This window comes from Daktulosphaira vitifoliae, unplaced genomic scaffold, assembly GCF_025091365.1.
Source record: "Daktulosphaira vitifoliae isolate Bord-2020 unplaced genomic scaffold, ASM2509136v1 Scaffold_3, whole genome shotgun sequence".
Classification (NCBI taxonomy): domain Eukaryota; kingdom Metazoa; phylum Arthropoda; class Insecta; order Hemiptera; family Phylloxeridae; genus Daktulosphaira; species Daktulosphaira vitifoliae.
In genome coordinates, this window is record NW_026099574.1 from 39,481,907 (window position 1) to 39,490,582 (window position 8,676).

The window sequence follows — 8,676 nt, forward strand, 5'->3', positions numbered from 1 at the left end:
TTTATAATTTACTATACCGCGTATGAGAATTTCCGTCGAATAGTTCACTTATCCAAATAGTTCATATCTAAACTATTTAAGTATTTTGAAACAAAAACGAATTTTTTTCAAAATTGCTCTTACGTTATTTGACTTAATTTAACTATTTAACGGCGACAATCGTTATTATGGCATTTTTTACATTGCCAATAATCAGACTGAATTTTGATTATGGATAGCAAATATTTTAAAGAATTCATGTCAACATTTCCACAGATCAAAATCATTAAAAATACGCATTATATTATAATCAGCTTTAGTCGTATAATAAAAAAATTTACCGAAATTAACAAGTTGGTAAATATTTAAATACTGACTAATCAGGAATATTCAGAATAGCATTTATCTACTGTACACCTCTACTAGAGCACCGGCTGCTGTTTTATGGTATTAGATATTGGTGATATCACCCGAACAGAAATTAGAATAGATGCAGTACTGCACCAGTACTGACAGTTCAGACGCAGTAGCGGCTCCGAGACTGAACCAATATTGGCATATGTCTGGGATGATATCGTTTTGCCGTACTGGTAGATCAGTACTGGACGTTTTGCAAAACTAGTTTTACGTTAGTAATCTGCCAGCAATGGCAACCGAGTACTGGATCAGTACATAGACAAGATGTCAGCCAGTACTACGGTAATAGTATACAAACAGTTTAATTATTTTTAAACAAAGAAATTTCTTTTACCACATATAATGTTGTATACCTTATGGGTGACATAATTTTGTTTAAACTAAACTGAATTTTTAATGTAATTTATTTTCAATAAATACTAATAATATTAATACCAGTACATTAGTCAAACAAATATTTTACCTAATATCACTAGTAAAAATTACCGTTAATAATGTTATAAAGAAAATAATACTTTAAAGAAAGTCAAAAAATGAATGTCTAATAAAATTACATTTTTATTTAGAAAAAAATTCAATACTATAGAAACAAATAAAATTATAAAAAAAATTGTTATCATAACCCCCAAAGTAATCTTCAAAAACTTAATTTATACATTTAATAAATACACTTTTCATCTAGCCCTTTTTGATAAATGAATTTGTTTAGTAATAATCATTTTATTATTTTTAAATGCATACTATTTTTGAGAATATTGCATCGTTTTTTTGTATTCGTAATTCATTTCAATTCCAAAAAAACATTACTGGTTACATACATACAACGCTATCTATGTAAGAAAAAAATCGAAACTTAAGAACAGTGTGTTATTTAACTAAAAAAGTGGTTTAAAAGTCGTATTATTTTGAAAATAAACAAAATTATTTATAAAAATAATTTTATATTTATTTACAACTATTGTACATCAAAAAAATATAATTGTTCGTTAATGTGGAGTTATAACGTTAGACTACAAAATAATCCAACAAGTCGTTCACTTCTGTGACGTGTCAAATTTATGACTTTAGAAGCTAATATAAATATAATATTGTTTCAAAAATTAGAAATAAGCTCGTGTGAAATTATTACAAATTCAAATTATCAAATTTCTAAACATGTGAAATTGAAACTTAATAGTAACATTTGTTAATACTTAAAACGAAAACCACAACCGCGAATTCATAATTAAACGATATTTTATATGGTTTACATTCGGCATTTTTATTGTTCACTTCAATAACGTTTAAAGATTTCAATATTATCATTTCAATATACAAATGTACGAACTATGTAAATTTTTTAAATTAGGTATTTCTGTTAATAAACAATATATTTCATATAGTTTCCTAGAATTAAAACATTTCTCTATTTAAGATCGTTATAATTTATAATTATTTATTATATTAAACAAAAATGAATAATTTTAATTGTACATCCTACATTTTAAATAACAATAAGCTCATAATAACAACACGATATAATAGTATTCCGTAAAATCAAAAAAATATATTAATGAAGTTAAAATGATTTAATCTTAATTTAATTTAAATTTAATTCTTTAATAAGTACACAATTTTAGTTCAATTGTATTAAACTAATGTTTAATAATTACATCAAATAATATAAATTATAATTTAATGCTAAACAAAACTTCTAAACAATGGAAGTTATTACCTGTAATAATGCATAATTGCTTGCTATGGATTTTAACTTTTTCAAAATTAAACATAATCGTTATCTGTGAACAACGCTAATAAGAACAATTAATAACACCTTTCTATTGGAATTTTTCACTTTCATATAAATAAATCTATACATTTTAAATGTTCATAATTAAATTATACCTGTTTAAAGAAGTAATTAATGCATTAAGGCAACCATTTATTGAAAAAAAATCATTATTTTATGGAACTAAAACTTCCAGTTTTCAATAAATTCAAACTATTTAATTTGTTCATTTCGCATCCAATTTTTATCCATTTTATTTATTAATTAAAAACAAAACGATGACGTAAATTGTTGGTATACACCATCATAATGGTACAGTTTTAACATTTCAAATTCACTAAACGAGATAACCTGAACCGCCGTTTCATATAAAATGAAAATATTATTTGTCATATGAGAAAATCAAATTCATTATATAATATGTAATTTATTTATTTCCGTTATCAATCATAGTAAATTGCTGTCGTGTATCGCTTACGTTTATTGTTGCAATGTTAAGTAATAAATTATCTTTTAAGTTGAACTACATATGCATAGCTCTATCTATCATCGTACATTTCTAATATCGAGGGTAGCGACATCTGGGAGATACTTTTGGAACAATATATTATGTGACGATTGTTGCGCTATCTAGTTACAGTTAGTGATTTCAAAAGTCTTGTTTTAAGTTACCGCTAGATGGTGTAAGTGATGTCGATATAACGATATAATACTTGATCCTAGGCATTATAGTTACACTTTACTTAATGAAAGGCGTGGTCCGAAGCATCCACGAGCCAATGAGGACGGCGCGCGCGCACCACCGTTTTGGTGGCTGACTACTGACCGAGAGTCGCGTGCCCATCTGAGTCGACCACTTTCATCGCGCGCTCTCGTCTGTCCACATCGAGTGAACACCTACGGATTCGGTCTCTTAAGACTTGCAAAAAATAATAATAAAGTACTTATTACCAACTATTATTATTTACAGTGTTCGTTGTTTAGACAGTTATGGCATTTACATGAAACTTTTTTTTTTTGAATTCGTTCGCCAAGTGATGATCCTAAGTCGATACCGCATAAATTAAATAAAGAGAGTCGCGAATTCGCTCATTCATTTTCAGTGTCAACCTCAAGGTCAGTATGTAATGAAAATATTACACTGCTTTGTATTAACAAAAAATTATTGATATAATTTCTTATGAATTGGGGTAAATTTAAAATATTAAAAGCATTGTCTGTGGTGAAAGGTTAATTTCTGGGATTGTTTTATAAAAATCTTTTGATTGTAATGATAAAATAGTAGTTGAAAGATTGAATTGATAAGAACTGATTATTTTAATTCATACTATTTTTCTTAAACATTTTAAACTAAATTTCTCAGCTCACAATAAGTAGTTATCTCAAGTTATATAGGTTAAAAAATATATGTTTCTATACTATTAAACTGGAAATGTAACTTTGGCTCTCTGACTTTAAAATAAATATTTTTAAAATGATTTTTTTGTATTGTAATATTATTCAGTTTGTTATTTTTATTTAAAAATAAGAACTCTCTTACTTAACCAGATAAAAGATCACTTGCAAAAAAAAAAATAAAATCTTACACAAATTATTTGTTTGAGTATAAACGATTTTTCATAATTATCCAATTTTATTTTTTAGTACATTACAATCATTATTCGCTATTACTTTAAAAAATGTACATACACTTTTAGCATATGACATAGTCGTTATTAAGATAATTTATTCTAAAAATTAATGATAAGAATGATTTATTAGTAGTAGTATATGAATTATGAATACTATGAATTCATAGTAGATGAATTATTATATGACATATAATTAAATTTCATTATTGACCATCTTTAAAAATATTTTAATTCCTAGCTTAAAACAACAGCTATTAGGAGTTTTAATGATGAATTAATTTAATTATTATAATCTAATTACGTGATTCAATTTCTATATTGATCTTAATAATATTAATTTTTATTTATATTTAAATTTTAATGAAAACCTGTAATTTTTTAGAATACTTAAACAGTTCTTAAACAATAAATAACTGTTTTTTTTTTTATCAAACATTTTTATTAGTTTATTACTATTTTTTTTTTAACGTAAAAATTCACCATAAAAGTTATTATATATTTTTTAGTAATTGTTTAAATATTTATTACCATCACCATGGTTGTATTTTAACCTTTTTTATTTCAAAACTGTCGTTTCCAACAGCTTAAAATAGTGTACTTATATTTTAAAACTTGAAAATAAGCTCTAATATATCTATGAAAAATAACCAACATTTAGCTCGCCACTTGATAAATATTATTTTATTTAAATCTTTATGAACATGATTAAGTAAAAAGAAATATGACTTCTCATTAAATTGCGTACTAACCATTAACATTGAAAATTAAGGAATCCATAAACTTAATCTTAGAAGGCGTTTGCTGTTACACAACTAACGCACATATTGACTAATATTTTCCAGACGGGCTCGCATTAAAAATCTTATATCCTTACCCTAAATCTCATTGTGATTTTTTATTTTTAAAAGTAGTTTGTTTTTTATTAAATTTTTTGTATTTTGATCATATCTTCGATCGATAGTTTTACAGTTAACATCAAATGGCGACGGGGTGGACTTGTTTCGTTTGGGGTGAATTGCTATTGGATTACCCCTAACATTAGGGTTTTTTGTTGACAAATCCGGCGAAATCGATTGTTATTCTGCGACCACCGTCTAAATCTACCCTCAGAGTAAAAAAAAAATGGGGTGTGCTATGTAGACTTGTTTAGTTTGATCCCCATGCGTGTTACGTGTAGAACAGATAATCTATAAAATATACTGTTGTGTGTGGCGACTAAAACGTTGTGTCTTAAAGATTACCAAACGGTCAAAAAACATAGACTAAACTCATTTTATGAGCTATTTTTCTCAATTTAGATTGGTGTTTCCATAAGGTTGACGTAGGAGTGAAATTAATCCGTTCCATTTTCCTTATTTATTAAAACTCTTACAAAATTAAGTCACTATTATGTGGATTATTTTTTTTTTTTATTTAAAAGAATTTTTCATTTAAAATATTCATATATTACTTCTATTGTTACGATCACGAGCAAGTGTATTTTTGTTTTACTAAGAATTATTATAGAGAAATGGTCCACCAGGTGGCGGTAACAATATTGTATAACCTAAGACATATTTTATTTCAACTTGGTTATACACTTGCTCAGTGGCGCCAATTGATATATTATAATTGAGAAGTATATAGAAAAAAATTTTTATCTCATGTCCGTAATTTAGCGAAAAAAATACCTAAATAATAAGTAAAATCAAAAGGAAGACATAAAAAATTTAGAAATTTGACGTCGGCACCACTGCACTCACTAGTTACACTTGAAAATCAAATTTTATCAAACTTATTGACAATTATAATAAATTGTTATAACTAATCAAACAATTTCAGTATTATATGATTGTAGTTGTGGTGGTTTAATTGTTTACAAACATTCCTAAAAAAAAAAAAATACCAATTAAAATGTATATTATCTTATATATTGTATCGAATAAATTAATTTTACGCATTTGCTAATCTACTAATCAGATGACCGATTTTATTGTGTGATTTGACTTTTTGGCGGCAAACGTGGCCAACGCGGACTTTGCATTCGCGCTGGCCACGACGACATTTATCGTGATTAGCGGTGAAAATGAAGAGGGAGTGGTCGAAGGTTCGATTTGAAAAATAGTAGCCAGTACGCAATACGACTGTAGGAACGTGTGTAGTCAGCATTAGGAGTTAGAGGTAGTGAGTTGTGCTACGTTGTCGTTAGCGGAGGTGGTGACGACGACGACGACGACGACTTAGACATTGCGGATGACGTGGTAGTCCAGCAGGTGAAGGGAAAAGAAGCTCACGCGCGCGCGCTAGCGTTAGCCCCACCAGTGTGACTCTATCGGTGTACCGGTAGTGGTGAATGGTGATGAGTGTGGACAAGTGGCGCGGCCCGACGGATGCCGAATCGAGCCGACTGAACGCGGCGCGTCTACCGCCGGCGAACTCAACGTCCTTTTCCTCGTCGTCGCCTCTACGTACGGTCGTGTGTCCGTGCAACTATCTGCTACACTGCATTCTCACATCACAGCAGCTCACAGGTGTAGAGCCTCACTTGTTCCTTTCATACTCTGGTAATGTAACTTTTTTTTTTATATTTTAATTTTTGCGTTGTAATTGTGTACATTCTTTTTGATTTTATGTTTTCAAAGAATTACTAATAATCATTGCATATCGTTTAATAAACCAACCACATGGTTTCCGCGTTTTCATTGAGACGGCAACGATTTTTCTATTTTTAAAGATTTTGGATAGCTGACAAATATTTATTTTTAAATCGAACTGATTTTCTATCAATTGAAAATCTCAGTAAAATTCCGATATCCTTCATTAATTTGAATGTGTAGTTTTTTCTATTTCGGGTTTCATATTTCGAGAATCTTATCATAGCCTTCGATAAAATATTAAAAAAAAAAAAAAAAAAAAAAAAAAAAAAAAGCAAAAACGNAAAAAAAAAAAAAAAAAAAAAAGTAATCCGTCAAACGCGTAGTGTTGTTGAATATATGCGTTCCTCTTTAGAGAATAATCGCGGGAGAAAGCAATAAAAAATAATTCTCGTAATGTCTGTACATTTTCTCTCCCTTCAGTGGAATGTCATAAAATTAACAGTAACAATACTCGAGAAACGAGTACCTTATTCAAATACGGCCGGTAGTCGTGGCATGAGAGGAGATAAAAATCCAGATGGCCACCTCCTGCTGATGTAAGTGCATACGTTTACTAGAAACCGAAGAGAAAACAAACGAGAGACAAACCGCTCTCTACTCTGTAACGCGTGTGCCCGTTAGTTTGTTCGCGTTTAAATAGAATATATTTATATGTTTTTTTTTTTATATATATATATACATTGTTGTGCGTGCGAGATAGTGTATTTCTGTGTACATGTGCACCAGAAGAAGAAGAAATAACCGGCAATGACCACTAGCGAGGTATAGAGTTCCTACGTTCAAAAATATTTCATTATTCGTAGGAACTTCATACCGTGCTCTTGGACTTGCGACAATCTACGATGGACTGTTGGAGTATTTTAATGTAATTTTTTTTTTTTTTTTTTACAACGAAATACTGTTTTAAATTATGTGCCATCATGTTCATTTGTTGTTTGTCAAAATAATATTCACTGCGGTACGATGATTGTTTTTCAATATTTATACAGTGCACTATTACCGAAGATCGCCGTCGTGACCTTGTCGGTGTTCTCTGCGTGTGCGTATGTGTTTTTTATTCTCGAAAAACCTTTCCCATTGTCTTTGGGGTGTAAACCGGTTTTTTTTTAACGTTGGCACAGGGTTTAGTCACAATTTAAAACCGTCCCATCAATTTTTTTTTTTTTTTTTCAATACATTATATAAAAGACTTTTTTTTCTATTAAGTAAAAAGCGCACGTGCAGGTAAACGTCGTATGTTAACCCCATAAGGTGCGCACTTGTCTGTGATTTCCATTATCCGAGCACAAAAACATATTTTCTAATGTTCAAAACAACCATAGCTGTAAAAAAAGAGAAAGGAAAAATACACGACTAGAAGTGCCGCCGAATAGAGTAACGAGTGCGTTATGTCAGTTTTTTTTTAATAGATAAAAAAAAAATAGTTACAAATATCGGCGTTATGAGTGTTTATATTGGTTGAACAGATAACATTTTTTTTATTAATATTATCTCCCGTAGAGTATAATTCAAAGTGCTTGAAAGATTGTCGGTCGGTTATCATGAGGTCGCCCAATTATATAACACATAAGTTATCTGCTGCAACAGGAGGTCGTGTATTACCGCCCACTACTTAAAGTTTTTAAACGACTTAGATTTTACGATATTTTGGTGTAGAGCTAGCAAAATGCAACTACATTTTAAAAAATTAACGTGTGTATTTTNTTACATTTTAGAAAATAAACGTGTGTATTTTTACTATATTTAAATTATTTTACTTATCTTGATGATTGTAAAGTCATTTACAAGTGCAAGGGCCGTTAATTATTCGCTTTTGTGTTAATTACTATGAGTGGTTTTCACCAAAGAGGAAGTCTATTGTTTTTCTACTGTAAGAGGTCAACGTCGGTTGACATTTGACATGGCAGCTTTAGCTGACGTTTGACAAACAACACAGAAAAACCAGTGAAAAAACCGTTATATGTCTGTAATAGACAACTATTGTAACTGTGTGATAATATTGATTAACGTGTGCAACTGTATAGATGTCCGTTCAATTATAGTGGAAATAATAAATTATTTTAATATTTATTTATTTTTCTATGTTTATGATATGGCCACATTTATAGTAACTGCAAATGGCAACACTATTTCTTAGAATTTGGTCAATGTAGTTGGTTTAGACTTTTTTTTTTTTTTTAAAGAAGTGAAACAAATTCCTTTTTTATTCTTATGGTTACTTGTATCTTAAATTGTATTCTTTTTT

The 8,676-nt window shown here is 29.2% G+C and overlaps 1 long non-coding RNA gene across 1 annotated transcript; it reads left to right on the plus strand.

Annotated features, from left to right (window-relative positions):
- The first annotated feature begins 4,344 nt into the window (after nucleotides 1-4,344).
- Nucleotides 4,345-7,188, plus strand: LOC126900739 (uncharacterized). The gene is made up of 2 exons (XR_007702911.1): nucleotides 4,345-6,338; nucleotides 6,784-7,188. It is a non-coding gene; the product is annotated as an uncharacterized LOC126900739 (long non-coding RNA).
- Nucleotides 7,189-8,676: the final 1,488 nt, after the last annotated feature.